Here is an 18,015-nt window from a genome sequence, read left to right as displayed (position 1 = left end):
CATCAAAGTTTGTCTGACTGTTCAACTAGGTCTGATCATTGATCAAAATTACCTTACTTTAAGCAGGTAACTAATACAATTCACAAGTGTCAAATCTAGTCTATAACAACTAGATAGCAGAAAGAATAAGTTAAGGAAACCTTAGAATACCTTCACTATTAATCTAGGAACACTCTTTTTGATGAGTGTGCTGCTTTCCTAGGAGTTACTGATTAAATAAAAAGTTCACAGGAGGGGACTGAGATGATAGGGAATCTTGTTATCACTTTATAATTTTCCTTGGACATTGCTGAAGATTCTGTAGATCTAAAAAAGAAAAGGAGTACTTGTGGCACCTTAGAGACTAACAAATTTATTAGAGCATAAGCTTTCGTGAGCTACAGTTCACTTCATCGGATGCATTTGGTGGAAAAAACAGAGGAGAGATTTATATACACACACACAGAGAACATGAAACAATGGGTTTATCATACACACTGTAAGGAGAGTGATCACTTAAGATAAGCCATCACCAGCAGCAGGGGGGGGAAAGGAGGAAAATCTTTCATGGTGACAAGCAAGGTAGGCTAATTCCAGCAGTTAACAAGAATATCAGAGGAACAGTGGGGGGTGGGGTGGGAGGGAGAAATACCATGGGGAAATAGTTTTACTTTGTGTAATGACTCATCCATTCCCAGTCTCTATTCAAGCCTAAGTTAATTGTATCCAGTTTGCAAATTAATTCCAATTCAGCAGTCTCTCGTTGGAGTCTGTTTTTGAAGCTTTTTTGTTGAAGTATAGCCACTCTTAGGTCTGTGATCGAGTGACCAGAGAGATTGAAGTGTTCTCCAACTGGTTTTTGAATGTTATAATTCTTGACGTCTGATTTGTGTCCATTCATTCTTTTACGTAGAGACTGTCCAGTTTGGCCAATGTACACGGCAGAGGGGCATTGCTGGCACATGATGGCATATATCACATTGGTAGATGCGCAGGTGAACGAGCCTCTGATAGTGTGGCTGATGTGATTAGGCCCTATGATGGTATCCCCTGAATAGATATGTGGACAGAGTTGGCAACGGGCTTTGTTGCAAGGATAGGTTCCTGGGTTAGTGGTTCTGTTGTGTGGTGTGTGGTTGCTGGTGAGTATTTGCTTCAGATGGGGGGGCTGTCTGTAAGCAAGGACTGGTCTGTCTCCCAAGATCTGTGAGAGTGATGGGTCGTCCTTCAGGATAGGTTGTAGATCCTTGATGATGCATTGGAGAGGTTTTAGTTGGGGGCTGAAGGTGATGGCTAGGGGCGTTCTGTTGTTGGGCCTGTCCTGTAGTAGGTGACTTCTGGGTACTCTTCTGGCTCTGTCAATCTGTTTCTTCACTTCAGCAGGTGGGTATTGTAGTTGTAGGAATGCATGATAGAGATCTTGTAGGTGTTTGTCTCTGTCTGAGAGGTTGGAGCAAATGCGGTTATATCGTAGCGCTTGGCTGTAGACAATGGATCGAGTGGTATGATCTGGATGAAAGCTAGAGGCATGTAGGTAGGAATAGCGGTCAGTAGGTTTCCGATATAGGGTGGTGTTTATGTGACCATCGCTTATTAGCACCGTAGTGTCCAGGAAGTGGATCTCTTGTGTGGACTGGTCCAGGCTGAGGTTGATGGTGGGATGGAAATTGTTGAAATCATGGTGGCATTGGCACCCTGACAGCAGGATTGTCTGGCTATGTAGACTCCCTCCTCAGGCCCTTCATTACCAGCACTCCCAGCTATCTTCGAGACACCACTGACTTCCTGAGGAAACTACAGTCCATTGGTGATCTTCCTAAAAACACCATCCTAGCCACTATGGATGTAGAAGCCCTCTACACCAACATTCCAAACAAAGATGGACTACAAGCCGTCAGGAACAGTATCCCCGATACTGTCACGGCTAACCTGGTGGCTGAACTTTGTGACTTTGTCCTCACCCATAACTATTTCACATTTGGGGACAATGTATACCTTCAAATCAGCGGCACTGCGATGGGTACCCGCATGGCCCCACAGTATGCCAACATTTTTATGGCTGACTTAGAACAACGCTTCCTCAGCTCTCGTCCCCTAATGCCCCTACTCTACTTGCGCTACATTGATGACATCTTCATCATCTGGACCCATGGAAAAGAAGCTCTTGAGGAATTCCACCATGATTTCAACAATTTCCAAAATTTGGAATTTTGCAGGAGATTATGGGAGTTTGATCTCATATTCCACAATCACTTACGGCTTTTAGGAAGCTTTTGAAAATCCTCCTCTACTTCAGGGAGTTGTGGGATAGGTATCCAGAGGGTAGTGCAACTGCAATGGAACAGAATAGTTGGAGTATGGCTAATGGGCAAAGTGCATCTGAAACACCACAGCTAGTTTGGTCACACTGCACTGTAGGTACTTACAATGATGTTATCTCACTAGTTCAACTACCAGTGGTTCTATTTGCTAGGGAAGATGCTTTGCATACTTTCACTTTGCTGGTGAGGAATGGGGACCGATTATGCAGACTACTGCTATGAGCAGGGTGAAACCTTGTTACGGGTTGCGTTTAAACCTCCTTCAGAGTGATGTGTGAATGAATTCCCCATTAAAGGCAGATAAGGGCCCACATCTAAAACAAAGCCTCACAGAGTCTGCCCAGAAATAGCACTAGGTTTGGCTGGGTATTGTGATCAGACGTGTGGGGGTGGGTGGCAGAAGTGGAGAGAGAACACCCAGAAAACTAAAAGAAAGCCTGAAGGAGTAGCTGAAAACTCGACGGCTGACTTTGGAAGTGGTTTTTGTGTCGGAGTGCAGGCTGAAACGACTGCTCTTGAGCAAAAGCAGCTGCTTCCTGCTATTAGATTCCTTCTGCATTCAGAGACACAGGACTTTGTACGTTCTTTGTAAATAAACAAATCCTGCATCATAAAAATACCGATCACCAATTTCTATTCCCAATTGGAACACCCACAGGGCCCCAAAAATTGAATATTGCACGGGTCAAAAAGGGGCAACACTACTGAGGTTGGCAGAAGTATGTTAGCATTTATTGCTACTGTTATTCATAGCTTGTTTGGCTGATGGGGAGTTTACCATTGTGAAGAAGGCAGGAGTCTGTTTTAATCAACCAAGAGATTTAATCTGAATAGTGAAGGAGTTTATGGAGATGAGAATTGTGAATATAAATATTACCAATAACAGCTATGAAGTACCTTTGTTGTGCTCTATTTGTGGTTGATTCACTCTTTTGCTGTATGTCTGTCTTGCCTCCTTTTGTTCTAGGTTAGAAATATTTTTTAGAAGTGAAACAGTTGGAGAAGTGAATTGCTATATCGATATTAAATGTAAAATGATCGGTATAGGATCACACAAAATCTATTCTGAGAAATATCTGTATTAGAAACACAAACATGCAGACTATCTGCAATATCGAAACAGGGTAACTTTAACCAGAAGGGCAACAGAATATGTACATATCAGGGACATGAAATATACATTTTGTGGGTTTCCATTTTCTTTGCTCTGCTCATGTGCAGAGGTGGAGAGCCACAGAATGGATTTAGGGGGATTGGAACGCAGGACCAGTCTGATATGGAGCATTGTATTATACTGAGCAAGTGGTACTAGAATATTCATAGTCCTGTTTCATAATGCTCTTTGTATCCCTGGCCCAGGCATGCTTATTATTGTCCCAAAATTCATTGAATTGGACTTTAAGCCAGCCTCTTACTGCCACCGCTTGCCAGAGTGATGCTATACTCGGCAAGGTGCTTCAACAGCTGGTTATAGATGATCATGTTCCCAACAGAGGTCAGCTGCAACAAAATCTCCTTATCTCTCTCTGTGGTCACCAGTGTCTGCATGTCTGCCACTGACTTTTCTTTTTAAAAGTGAGGTAGCTCAAAGAGGCATTAAAGCCTATTTTGCTAGGCACTGTATACAAATAACAAAAAAATAGCCCCTGCACCAAAGAGTTTATAATCTAGCTGGCAACATGCTCATAGGAAAACTTTCTCTGAAACATGATTGCTGTTAATTAGATTGTAAGCTCTTTAGGGCAGAAACCATTTTTTCCTTAAAAAGAAAAGGAGTACCCGTGGCACCTTAGAGACTAACAAATTTATTAGAGCATAAGCGCTGTAGCTCACGAAAGCTTATGCTCTAATAGATTTGTTAGTCTCTAAGGTGCCACGGGTACTCCTTTTCTTTTTGCGAATACAGACTAACACGGCTGCTACTCTGAAACCTGTCATTTTTTCCTTGTGTGTGTGTGTATAGTACCTAGCATAATGGGGCCCTGATCTAGGAGTGGGGCATCTAGCTGCTACCACCAAACAAATTAATAATACAAATAATAAATAATAAAGGAGTGGATCATTGGATAGTAAATATGCAAGAAACTGATGCTGGCAAAAGTAGCAGACAAATGAGCTCTGGTGTGTGCAGTATTTTTGCAAAGGAGACTAAAGAGATTTTCATTCCGGGTTTCTCTAATATAGGCACGGCGATGTTGGAGAAGTTTAACAAATCCCAAGTTTTGTTTCCACATTTGTAAATTAGGAATAACTTTAATTTACCTACCTCACAGGAGTGTTGTGAGGTTACAGTTAATGTTTGCAAAGAGCTCTGTAAGGAAGAAATGCTGTAAGTGTTAAGTATTAGGAAATGTAACTGGTATGTATTGTAAAAAGAATGAAAATATGCACTAGAAATATTGTATAAATTCAAAATTGAGGGCTTTCAACATTTGAGATTTATAAAAGATGAAGATTGACACACAAAAAAGGTAAAAATTATGGAAGGGCTATTAGTATGTGGTTGTATGAAAAGATGTGTACTGTTCACAAGTACAAATAGTGAACATTATAGAATGTATCTAAATGTATTGTGGCAGGTCTAGAAAAATGTCCTTTTCTCCCCCTTATAGATGCCTGTAAAGCTTTATTTATAAATTTGGGAACTGGAAAAAATTATAGTAAAATTTTACAAACTCTTTATGTTCTTAGATGCATTGTCACAGATTTCCCAGCCTTTTAAACTTAATCTTTTATTAACATTTAAAAAAAAGACTAATATGAACTATAGGTTTTAATTTCTCTCTCTTTGGATAACTAACTTCTCCATCTTCAGACTGATTAAACCCTACAAATGTGATTGCATTCTCATACTCACTAATCACCACCAAGAAATCCTAATCAGCAGCAAAAGAACTTTAACTGGAGTCCTCAGATTGTTAGTCCTTAATTGTTAAAGCCACAATCCTAACTATTGGTTTACATTTTTAAAATGGAGCTTTAAATTTTCAGATTTCATCTGCTTGTGCTAGACTTCTCTTATCTTTGTCCCTAAAGAAAAACTTAGGGTGAAACCTAGAGTTAGCCTACTCAGGCCTTGTGCTACTACCTTGGGTTTCCAGCAATTTCTCTGTACAATGAAGGTATTTAAGGACTGTGACTTCTTACCCCATTCAATTCAACTGCATAAAATTAATCAGCCTTACAATTTATTTTGAACTGGTTTATGTATTTATGTATACAAAGGACAAATACAATTACAGTCTGAAAATGCAATTAGTAAGTTAAAAATAGAGAGTTATCATGTACTCATTACCATATAAGTGGGAGAAAAAGCTTCTGGTTCTGGAAGGAAAAAATGTGAAAAAGCTCAAGTGGGGATAGACAGCACTAAAGAAGAGGCCATAAAACTTAGAATGGCCAATGGGGTGGATTTTACACTTTGAATAGCTCTAATGCTGCTGTTAAAAGTTATTAAATGCACAATGGCTGTATAAATCATTACAGAAATGTAGGACTGGAAGGGACCTCAATAAGTCATTAAGTCCAGTCCCCTGCAATGAGGAAGGACTAATTATTGTCTAGAGCTTGTCTGACAGGTGTTTATCTAACCTGTTCTATGATGGAGATTCCACAATCTCTCTAGGTAATTTTTTGCAGTGCTTAAATACCCTTACAGTTAGGAAGTTTTTCCTAATGTCTAACCTCAATCTCCCTTGCTGTAATTTAAGCCCAATACTTCTTATCCTGTCCTCAGTACTAAGTCGAGATATATCACATCTACTTCTTCCCTCCTATCCACAAGGCTTGTTATCCTGTCAAAGAATGATATTAGGTTGGTTTGACATGATTTGTTCTTGACAGATCTATGTTGAGTGTTACTTATCACATTATTTTCTTCTAGGTGCTTATAAACTGATTAATTGCTCCATTATCTTTCCGGGTGCCAAAGTTAAGTCAATTGATCTATAATTCCCTGTGTTATCCTTATTCTCCCTTTCATAAATACGTACTATAGTTGCCCTTTTCCAGTCCTCTGGGATCAATCCTGTCCTCCACAAGTTCTCAGCAATAAGCACTAATGGCTCAAGGATCTTTTCAACCAGTTCCTTAAGTATTCTAGGATATATTTCATCAGGCCCTGCCAACTTGAAGATATTTAACTTGTCTAAGTAATTCTTAACTTGTTCTTTCCTTATTTTAGTTTCAGTTCCTACTCCATTTACATTTATGTTCACTATATTAATCCTCCAATCACTGCTAACGTTTTTGGTGAAAACAAACAAAAAAGGTTTAACACTTTGGCCACAGCTGCGTTTTCTGTTATTGTCTTTCCCTGCCTCATTGAGTAATGGGCCTACCCTGTCCTTGGTCTTCCTCTTGCTTCTCATTTGTAAAATGTGTTCTTGTTAAATAAATCTTGTAAAATAAATATTCCTTCCTTTAAACTCTTGTATTATTTATTTGCTATTGCATTCATGTTTGGTACAAGACCGTTTTTAAATGTTGTCATGATACTAATATATAGCACAAAAACCTGGTAAATAGAGGCACAAAGATTTTTAAGAAGCTCAAATGAAGGTCAAATAAAGTTAATGTATTAACCTGGCAGTCCCCCAAGTATAATTCCCCTAAGTTGCAATAACATATATGAAACCAAAACAGGTATATTATTAATAGTAAATATTTATATTATGCTTGTACCCAAAGACCTATTTGGGATTGGGGCTCAATTGTACTGGGCACTATACAAAGAGAAGAGAAAATTCTGTCCTGGATGACTTATCCTCTAAAGAGATAAACAGACAAAGAATAGAGGATGGCTACAGAATATACAAACAAATGAATTTGAAGAACTGGCCCAGCACCGTTAGTTACATGTGTTGCTGCTTTTATTTATTTGGGGGTGCAGTAGGGAGTTAAGTAGCAGGGAAAAGAAAGAAGAACAGAGGGGCAATTGTTGTTCATTGTCTGCCTAGCCATTGCCAGCAGGTAAGGTTTTGCAGGCACCACAGCAGAGGATAGTCTTAAGCTTGGACTTGAAGGAGGAGGATGTAGTAGTAGTTGTATGGATTTTATTAGGGATTTTTCCCCATGTAAGGGTCACCATGAGAGAAAGTATGGAGGTATTTGAGCAGCTGATTAGTGGGTAGTAAAGCCAAGAGTCAAAATCATGAGAAGTTACTAAATCAGATAGCAGCTGAGATGATGGGTTCAGAGTGACAAACCAGAAAGTTTATTTTAACAGACACGTTTGACTACATTTGAGGAGAATGAGGTTGCCTTAGTCAAGGTCAGAAAGAAGGAGGTGGTAGCATCACAACATGAAATGAGGATTCATGAGAACAAGACTTTTGGCTGAGCAGATAGACAGGAAAGACCAGATTGATCAGGATACGCAGGCAAATGAACGACAGACACAGGGATGGATTTAAGCGGCAGGGTGCAACTTTATTAAATTAACACTGCGGAGAGGTGCTACACGTCCACCTCTGTTCTCATGCATCAGACATTTAACTAGTCCAGTGCATGCTAACAGGACTCCCACTATGTAACCAATAATTTAGGATAACCCCTGCTTGGCCTAGCCCTAGGACTCGGATCGCTTCTCAATCCTCTCACCCTCCATCCACATGCAGAGGGGAGAGGGTTTACCAAGGAGGGACCTCAATCCATGAAGACTTCAGGTCTTCCCTTCTCCTGTAGGTTCACCAGTGAAATCCTTGGTCTCATTTGCTTTTAAGAGTTAGTTTTTTTAGCTTTTATTCACATTGGACACCAACCACAAGTTGTGACAAGCTAAACCATCTTACCATTCCTAATAATAAACATTCAAGACCTATTCCATTCAACCCAATCATGCCTCGACAATACTGTGAGGTAGGTGAAAAACTCCACCAGATCTCAGACAGTCTGATCCACTGGGAAAATCTACTTCCTGATCCTAAAACAGGCCAGCCAAATCCTGAAAAACACAACTCTTACACAACAACTAAAAGGAGAACAGGGGCAGATAAATGAGGTTTGAGACTCTTCAAAAGCCCAGACAGAGTTTAAATACACTGGGCAGGTTGGAGGAGAGGATAATGGCCAATCAGCACACCCAGTCCCCAAAGCCTGGCTAATGGGAGATGCAGGACCCGAGAATAAGTGGCCAGCTCCTGCCTCCCCACTCTCTTTCAGGCACTGTGCCTCAGTCCTACTGGTCTGATCAACAGACCTTGTGTTCATTGTAAGGGGGAGGGAATGGTAAGATTTAGTCCTAGTAAGACCATGCAGTCAAACTGGGGACTTATCTCTGCTTTATCTACTTATTGAAGGGATCCAGATTACATTTTGCACAAGTATTAAGAATATAAGAATGGCCATAATGGGTCAGATCAAAGGTCAATCCAGCCCAGTATCCTGTCTTTTGACAATGGCCAATGCCAGGTGCCCTAGAGGGAATGAACAGAATAGGTAATCATCAAGTGATCCATCCCCTGTTGCTCATTCCTAGCTTCTGGCAAACAGATGCTAGGGACGCCATCCCTGCCCATCCTGGCTAATAGCCATTGATGGATCTATCCTCCATGAACTTAGCTAGTTCTTTTCTTAACCATTATAGTCTTGGCCTTCACAACATCCTCTGGCAAGGAGTTCCACAGGTTGACAGTGCATTGTGTGAAAAAATACTTCCTTTTGTTCATTTTAAACATGCTGCCTATTAATTTTATTTGGTGACCCCTAGTTCTTGTGTTATGAGAAGGAGTAAATAGCACTTCCTTATTTACTTTCTCCACACCAGTCGTGATTTTATAGACCTCTATCATATCCTCCCTTAGTTGTCTCTTTTCCAAGATGAAAAGTCCCAGTCTTATTAATCTCTCCTCATACGGAAGCCATTCCATACTTCTAATAATTTTTGTTGCCCTTTTCTGAAACTTTTTCAATTCCAATATATCTTTTTTGAGATGAAGTGACCAAATCTGCATACAATATTCAAGATGTGGACTCAGCTCGGATTTATACAGAGGCAATATGATATTTTCTGTCTTATTTTCTATCCCTTGCTTAATGATTCCCAGCATTGTTAGCTTTTTTGATCTCCGCTGCACATTGAATGGATGTTTTCAGAGAACTATCCACAATGACTCCAAGATCACTTTCTTGAGTGATAACACCTAATTTAGAACCCATCATTTTATATATATACTTGGGATTGTGTTTTCTAATGTGCATTACTTTGCATTAATCAACATTGAATTTCATCTGCCATTTTGCTGCCCAGTCATCCAGTTTTCTGAGATCCGTTTGTAGCTCTTTGCAGGCTGCCTGGGACTTAACTATCTTGAGTATTTTTGTATCATTTGCAAATTTTGCCAACTCACTGTTTATCCCTTTTTCCAGATCATTTATGAATATGTTGAATAGGACTGGTCCCAGTTCAGACCCCTGGGGGACACCACTATTTACCTCTCTCCATTCTGAAAACTGACCATTTATTCCTACCCTTTGTTTTCTACCTTTTAACCAGTTACCAATCCATGAGAGCACCTTCCCTCTTATCCCATGACAGCTTACTTTTCTTAAGAGCCTTTGGTGAGGGACGTTGTCAAAGGCTTTCTGAAAATCTAAGGACACTATATCCAGTGGATCCCCTTTGTCCACATGCCTGTTGACCCCTCAAAGAATTCTAGTAGATTGGTGAGGCAAGATTTCCCTTTACAATAACCACATAGACTCTTCCCCAACAAATTATATTAATCTATGTGTCTAACAATTTTGTTTTTCACTATAGTTTCAACCAGTTTGCCCGGTACTGAAGTCAGGCTTACCGGCCTGTAATTGCCGGGATCACCTCTGGAGCCCTTTTTAAAAATTGGCATGACATTAGCTATGCTCCAGTCATTTGGTACAGAAGCTGATTTAAATGATAGGTTACAAACTAGTTAGTAGTTCTGCAATTTCACATTTGAGTTCCTTCAGAACTCTTGGGTGAATATCATCTGGTCCTGGTGACTTATTACTATTTAGTTTATAAATTTGTTCCAAAACCTCCTCTAATGACACCTCCATCGGGGCAGTTCCTCAGATTTGTCACTTAAAAAGAATGGTTCAGGTTTGGGAATCTCCCTCACATCCTCAGCTGTGAAGACTGATGCAAAGAATTCATTTAGTATCTCCGCAATGGCCTTATCGTCCTTGAGTGTTCCTTTAGCCTCTCGATCGTTCAGTGGCCGGACTGGTTGTTTAGCAGGCTTCCTGCTTCTGATGTACTTAAAAAAAAATTGCTATTAATTTTTGAGTCTTTGGCTATCTGTTCTTCAAATTCTTTTTTGGTCTTCCTAATTATATGTTTACACTTAACTTGCCAGGATTTATGCTCCTTTCTATTTTCCTCACTAGGATTTAACTTCCACTTTTTAAAGGATGCCTTTTTGTCTCTCACTGCTTCTTTTACTTTGTTGTTTAGCCATGATGGCACTTTTTTGGTTCTCTTACCATGGTTTTTAATTTGGGGTATACATTTAAGTTGAGCCTCTATTATGGTGCCTTTAAAAAGTTTCCATGCAGCTTGCAGGGAATTTACTTTTGGCACTGTACCTTTTAATTTCTGTTTAACTAACTTCCTCATTTTTATGTAGTTCCCCTTTCTGAAATTAAATGCTACTGTGTTGGGCTGCTGTGGTGTTTTCCCCGCCACAGGAATGTTAAATTTAATTATATTATGGTCACTATTACCAAGCGGTCCAGCTATATTCACTTCTTGAACGAGATTCTGTGCTCCACTTAGAACTAAATCAAGAATTTCCTCTCCTCTTGTGGGTTCCAGGACTAGCTGCTCCAAGAAGCAGTCACTTAAGGTGTCAAGAAACTTTATCTCTGCATCCCATTCTAAGGTGACATGTACACAGTCAATATGGGGATAGCTGAAATCCCCCATTATTATTGAGTTTTTTATTTTTATAGCCTCTCTAATCTCCTTGAGAATTTCACAGTCACTATCCTGGTCAGGTGGTTGGTATTCTATCCCTACTGCTATATTCTTATTATTAAGTACATTCCATTGAACAAGCCAAAATCTCAAAGCATTTAAAAGTTACTTTTTTTGAAAATTTTCTTTAGATTTTAGCATTTATTCTACTTTAGAATTGTTCAAACTTAAACCACTCAACTATCCATACTTATACATCTTAATGCAGGGGTAGGCAACCTGCGGCATGCATGCCAAAGGCGGCATGCAAGCTAATTTTCAGTGGCACTCACACTGCCCAGGTTCTGGCCACCGGTCTGGGGGGTTCTGCATTTTAATTTAATTTTAAATGAAGCTTCTTAAACATTTTAAAAACCTTATTTACTTTACATACAACAATAGTTTAGTTATATATTAAAGACTTCTAGAAAGAGACCTTCTAAAAATGTTAAAATGTATTACTGGCATGCAAAACCTTAAATTAAAGTGAATAAATGAAGACCTGGCACACCACTTCTGAAAGGTTGCCGACCCCTGTGTTAATGTCTACATCAACTCTTTCTTTATCATAATGCCAAGACTTTACAATTGTAGCTGGCTGCACATCAGCATTCTCCAGAATGCATGGACTATACAAACACACAACTCTCCCATTACTGATCTACACACAGCTGGTTTCAGATCTCGTCTCTTACCAGTACAGCAGCACCATACACATACTGACAGTTTTACATCAGCCACTCACACTAAAAAACCTCATAATAAAGTGTTATGACTTTTAAAAAAATATTATGCACATTTCAAGCAAAATTAACAAAATCATTTCCCCCCCACCCAAAAACAGAGGGAAAGCCAAACAAATAACGGCATTAACACATTAAGGTTCCTGGACTACATTAATAAAAACACAACCATTAAAAATAAGGAACTCCTGAGTTTAGGTTCTCTTTCAAAATTTAAGAGTAACTTCAATAAATACTCACAATTTAAAAAAACAAAGCATAGCAACTTTTAACTCTGACCATGTTCACAAAAATTTTGTATGTTGCACTTATTATAAAAAGTGATTCATATGGCAAGTTATTGTATAGCATACATATGCCATTTGGGTAGAAAATGAGTTTTAAAATGAAACTTTTATAAGAATGCAAGACAGAAATTATTACATTAGTAAATTGTTTATGAGGAAGATAATCTATTATTTGGCAGACATGCGGTTACGCGTTAAAACATCAACATTAGAATATGTTTCCAGCTACAGATTTCAGACATCTAGTCACTGTGACATTTTAAAAGAAGTAAAGAATGATTTCTGAAAACCTCAACTACACACTTAAGCACAAAAACCCCCAACCCATCAAGAATGGATATGCTGCATTATATGTTCTCTATGAACATTTTTGAATGATACAGTGTTTCTTGAATTACATAGCATCAGGGTGTTTAAATATTGAAATGCATCAGCTATTAATGTCTTGTCCTATCTCCAATTACTACAGTAATCCAATCAACATTCTCTCTCAAAGCCATTTGATAACACTTTTTAAGAGCAAAAATATGTACATATATAAATTGACAGTGTATTCAGGGTCTTGTGTTGCACAATCTGTTCTACATAATTCTTGTTAGAATCATAGAATCAGCGGGTTAGAAGGGACCCCAAAGGTCATCTAGTCTAACCCCCTGCCAAGATGCAGGATTTGTTTTGTCTAAACCATCCAAGATAGGTGGCTATATTATTTTTTAAAAACTCAAATAAAAGCACCTGTGAAGTATAGAGAAGAGATTACATTGCTATCTTGTATAAATTGTGGAGAATTCATTGTGTAGATGTGTGCTATGAAATATTTTGTATAGAATATTTAGTGAACTGTAATCTGTGATTTAATATTTTATTAAATAATGCATGTGTATGGCAATATGAGATTGCCAGAGTTGAAGATGCTTTTTTGTTTTTATTTTTACCTACATGTAGTGCAATACATGAAAGATAAAGTGATTGTTAATATTGAGAAGATATATACTTATGCATACGCGCACATAACTATTAGCTTTATAGAAAAATACACTTTGATGAACCTATGCAAGAAAATAAAATGGTAAGTGTGGTTTTAAACAAGAGATTACAGGGATAATGACACCACCTTTATAAAGTGTTTTGAGATCTACTGATGAAAACCCCTATATAGAAGATAATAATAATAAAAATATCTATTATTATTATTAATCAGCAAGGATGGCAAAGTACAGACGCTAAAGTCCCAATCCTGCAAAATTTATGCATATTCTTAACTTTAAGCTTCAGCTGGACTATTTACATGTATAAAGTTAAGCACATGTATATGTGTTTGCAGCACCAAGGCTAAAGAATATAAGTTACCATCACTGTTCTGAACTACTCCAATATGTCCTAAATTGTGAGTATCTTAGGGATAGGGAATCATAAGAAATGGGAAATAAAAAAAAGAAATGTTTTAAAGAACCTGGTATTGTTCCTACTATTGTGTAAAATAACCAGAGTTACATTCTAAATTTCAAGTCAACTAATATGAAGCCATGGTATTTTGTTTCATGGCAATCACTTTTTCTGCTACTATTCCACTAGGATGCAGTTGTATGGATAGAGTGCACTCTCTTTTACAGCACCATTAGAGAACAAAATTCCATACAATCAGTTGCTTCTGCCAACTACCTTGGCAGAAACCTGCTTTGACAAATACATCTGAAGGCAAGGACTGCTTCATACTACTGAAGTGAGCTTAGATTAAGATCTTTTTTCCTGTTCTCAGATTCATAATGCTATGTAATCAGCTATTACACTTGCACATACATACACCATAATGAATTTTAAAAAGAAATATATATGAACACCTACTGTTTATAACCAAGGGCAAGCTGAGCCTGAGAAGTGCAACTCCAACAGAATTTTCTAATGGAAGGATCAACAACTACTGTTTTAGACTTCAATCTTCCCTTTTCAAGTACATCATCTCTAGCTAACTCCTTCACGTTACATGACATCCAAACAAGTATCCAACAATAACAAGACTGCACAACTGATTTAGACTTCCCTGGCTATTCATGATGACTGAAAATCCCTCCTTCCGTCAAATTATGCAAAAACAAGAATTTTCATTAATCATTCTCCTCCCCACCAAGAGATAAAAAACACTCTCCATTATGATGGAATGCATAAACGTATTGTGGGTGTCTTCAATCACAATTACAGAAAACAGTAGCTTTACTTTTCTTGGCCAAAGACTTATCTTTTCTGGTTTCCTTGGTATTTTCATTAATTGACTCATATCAAGTGTCTAATTAGAAGCAAGAGTTTTATTTGGGGGCTTTAAAATTCTTAACTGAGGGATATCAGGAGAAGGCTAACAGACACTTCTCCTTCTGAAGACTACCACTGGAATGGAAATCATTCAAAATGATTCAGAACTATAGTGAAACAATAATACTTTCTTAAGTAGGCACATAGTATGTTTAATGAACACATTTGTTTTCTGAGCCACCATATATGGATTAACATTAGATTAGTTACAATGGACGGTCTTGAAATTTTCAGCTAATGCCAATCACCATCTTATTTCAGGATTTAGAGTTAGTAAAGCAGGCCTTATGATTTATAAGACCTGCTCCTCCAGCTGTTTGAAGTTAGGTGGAGAAAATTGGATCATAAGTTAACTCCATCCCTTGTCCTGTTAAGAGAAAAAAGAGAGAAAAGGTATACTGGCAGTATACTGGTTTCTCTCTGAGACAGCTTCTGAAGGAGATAGAACTAGGCCATGAGTTACACAACATGTATGGGATGCAGGACCCTGAGAAGCAATGATTGCTTGCTTTGCTTATGCTTAAGGTTAGCCCTGTTAAATGAATATACCGCATTTTCAGCACTCCTAGACAGCAGAGTATTAGACTCCTAAGAATTTAAATTTACAACAACAAAAGCCGGAAAGAGGAATCATCAGGTATTTCATGGTATAAAAAAACTTAGTCAAAGTCTTGTTCGATATGCACTCAGTTTTCGTCTTCATGTTCAGATGCTGTTGAAACAGTAGACTTAAAAGAAATAATGTCAATGAATCCTCCCAAGCACTATACATGACCTCTGGGGTAATTAGCAATCATTCAAAAGCAACAAGACTAAAATGTTCTATTCTTTATTACTGTCAGCTCTTATCTTGATCAGCATTTTAATAAAGATGGTTCGTTTCTAAGACAGTTTCATGAATCACTCATAATTACATTCTGACATGCAGTGAATAGTAAAGCAAAACTAAATATCACTTCATCAACCTTTCTAACCTTTATGCAAGTATTAACTGTAAATAATTTTTACACAATCCTACAACAGAAAATCTGCATATTTCTTAGCTTTGTACATATTCTACCCTAAGTGAATTTCCTGTGACCTATACCTGAAAAACACAATCAGCCATAATTATTTAGTCTTGTGAGATATTCAGGTGTTGCCTTTCACAGCTCAAATCAACTTCAAGTACAAAAGACTACTTGTAATGTATAATGGCACAATGCTTCAAAAAGGTTAAATGAAATGCTACTTTCTTCCTCACGTCTTTTTCCTTTTATTTTTCAATAACTGTGGAATGATTCAACATTGCAGGTTACTACAGTGGTGCTAGAAGCATCATTCCTAATACAACTTTAAAAACACTAGAAAAAATAAACTTTGTGGACAATTTTAAAAATGTTACCTTGGTCAGATTTTGCATTTTAAATAATACAAAAACAATTGGATTGAGTTGTTGTAGTTAAGACTGATCATGTATGACAAATGCAATTCTTATTTATGATATTTTTAAATTGTTATTCTAAATAGACAACAAAAATTTAGGCAGTTAAGTGTTGACAAACAGAATTTGTAATATGGGTCTTCTTACACTTGTGATAGAAACATTTTCATCTTTAATCTGAGTGGTTTAACAGGAAAATCATTGAGATTAAATCTATGGAATTACACAGATTTACATCAGTTTAGGATCTGGCCCTATAATTTTACTGATTAAAAATAAACACTTCTAGCTACTGCAGGAGAACACACAATTCATTTTAGAATCTTGCTACAAATTATTTTAAATCCTGTCTATAAACGTCTATAAATACAGTATCCAGTAAATAATTAAATTTCAAACAATGGGCAATGGGTGTAACATAAAAGATTCTGAAGTTCACTATGATGTATAATATTTCAGGTCTTGAAACTAAACAAAATGTTTTTTATATGTTGGGAGGGAAGGGGGAGAATGGGGCATGTGGCTGGGCACAAAATGTCTTACTTTTTCCAGCCTTTTGAAAGAGGGGGAAGAAGGATAAAGAACAAGCTGTGTGCAACAGAAACAACACTAAATTAACAGCTCTATTTCACCTCACTCTTTTGAAGGTCACCCTGTCTCTGAGTATACATCATAAATCTTGCATGTTGCTTTAAACCTACATATATTTTGTGTATGTGCATACATACATCACCCCAACTATTGTTATTACTAATGGTTCTTAACAGTCTTTAAATAATAAGCAGTGGTTTGCTGAAAGACAGAACCCTGGCAATATCTCATTCTGGATTAGAAGTGTAATAATTTACAAATTAATCCCTGGTATAATTCTGTATACTTTAATGGAGTTACACCAAGGATAAAGTTGGCTCACCATGTTATGATTTTTCTTCTTTTTTAAATTCTGATTTTATTTCTTTCCCTAATATTAGCCTTTGCTCTTGCAAGAGCTGCTAGCACGGAGGGGGAAAAAGGAGTGTTGATTTAAGAAACTAGATTTCCCAGAATAAAAAAAAATGCGATTAAGATCTAAACAAAGGCTAAAGATGGCTTACACTTAGCTCTGATGAGGTCCACTACCTCATTACCCACAACTGAAAACTTCTGATGCATTTTGTTTCAAGAGAATCCAAAAGTCCTTGCTGTAAAGCAGACTGGGGGGTGCAGAGTCCATTCACTCTTTCTGTATCACAACCATTATGTAAGAAGTATAAAACACTGCCTTTATGCTGCCAAACCACAATGACTCTTCTTACATCAAAGCATTTTCACCAGTAGGGTTTTTTCTTCTAAATTTATTCAAGCCAAGGGCAGGGAGACAACAATTCATACACACTAATTACACCTAATTATCTATTCCTTTTTTCCCCCACCAACTTCGGCCAGTGTTATTTGCTATCTGGGTTTCTCACAACCTCCCCTTGCCCTGTCCATCCAGCTCAACAGTGAAGTCTTTGAAGCAAACAGTTGTGGCTTTTTACAATTTTCACAATACAAGGTTCAACTCAAATTAAATTATTCTATTATTAGTTTTGACACGTTTATGTGTTAAATATGAAGGTCTCTTGGTTAATTTGGCAAATTCCTCACATCTCTTCATGGTTAGAATCACTGGTAACACCCTCTCTTGTAGGAGCTTCTCCTCAAGCTTTCTTTTCATGATCTAAATGAAATGTTTATTGGATTAAAGTTCTTCTCTGCAGACCTCCACGGTGGCCTATGACAAAGAGCTTAAAAGCTTTATTAATTGGCTCGGGCTTTTTTGGGGAGAGGGAGGACCTTATTTCACATTACATCACAAGCAAAGAAAACTGCCACGTGTAATTAAACTAATTTATCCTGTTACATCAAGAACTAACAATAACATCTGTAATATACTTTGATTTGCCCATTTTAATCAAAGAATTAATTCACTGAAACAGAACTGAGGAAAACCATTATGATTTAAGGGGGAAAAAGAACACAAGACTCAGCTACAGTA

The 18,015-nt window shown here is 37.7% G+C and overlaps 1 protein-coding gene across 3 annotated transcripts in view; it reads right to left on the bottom strand.

Moving 5' to 3' along the window:
- Positions 1–18,015, bottom strand: part of AFG1L (AFG1 like ATPase) — a 150,284-nt gene that overhangs the window by 53,848 nt on the left and 78,421 nt on the right. The gene's annotated exons all lie outside the window — the stretch shown is intronic.

This window comes from Dermochelys coriacea, chromosome 3 (genome assembly GCF_009764565.3).
Source record: "Dermochelys coriacea isolate rDerCor1 chromosome 3, rDerCor1.pri.v4, whole genome shotgun sequence".
Lineage (NCBI taxonomy): Eukaryota > Metazoa > Chordata > Testudines > Dermochelyidae > Dermochelys > Dermochelys coriacea.
Note: the sequence above shows the minus strand (reverse complement) of the source record. Positions and strands in the feature narration are given on the sequence as shown.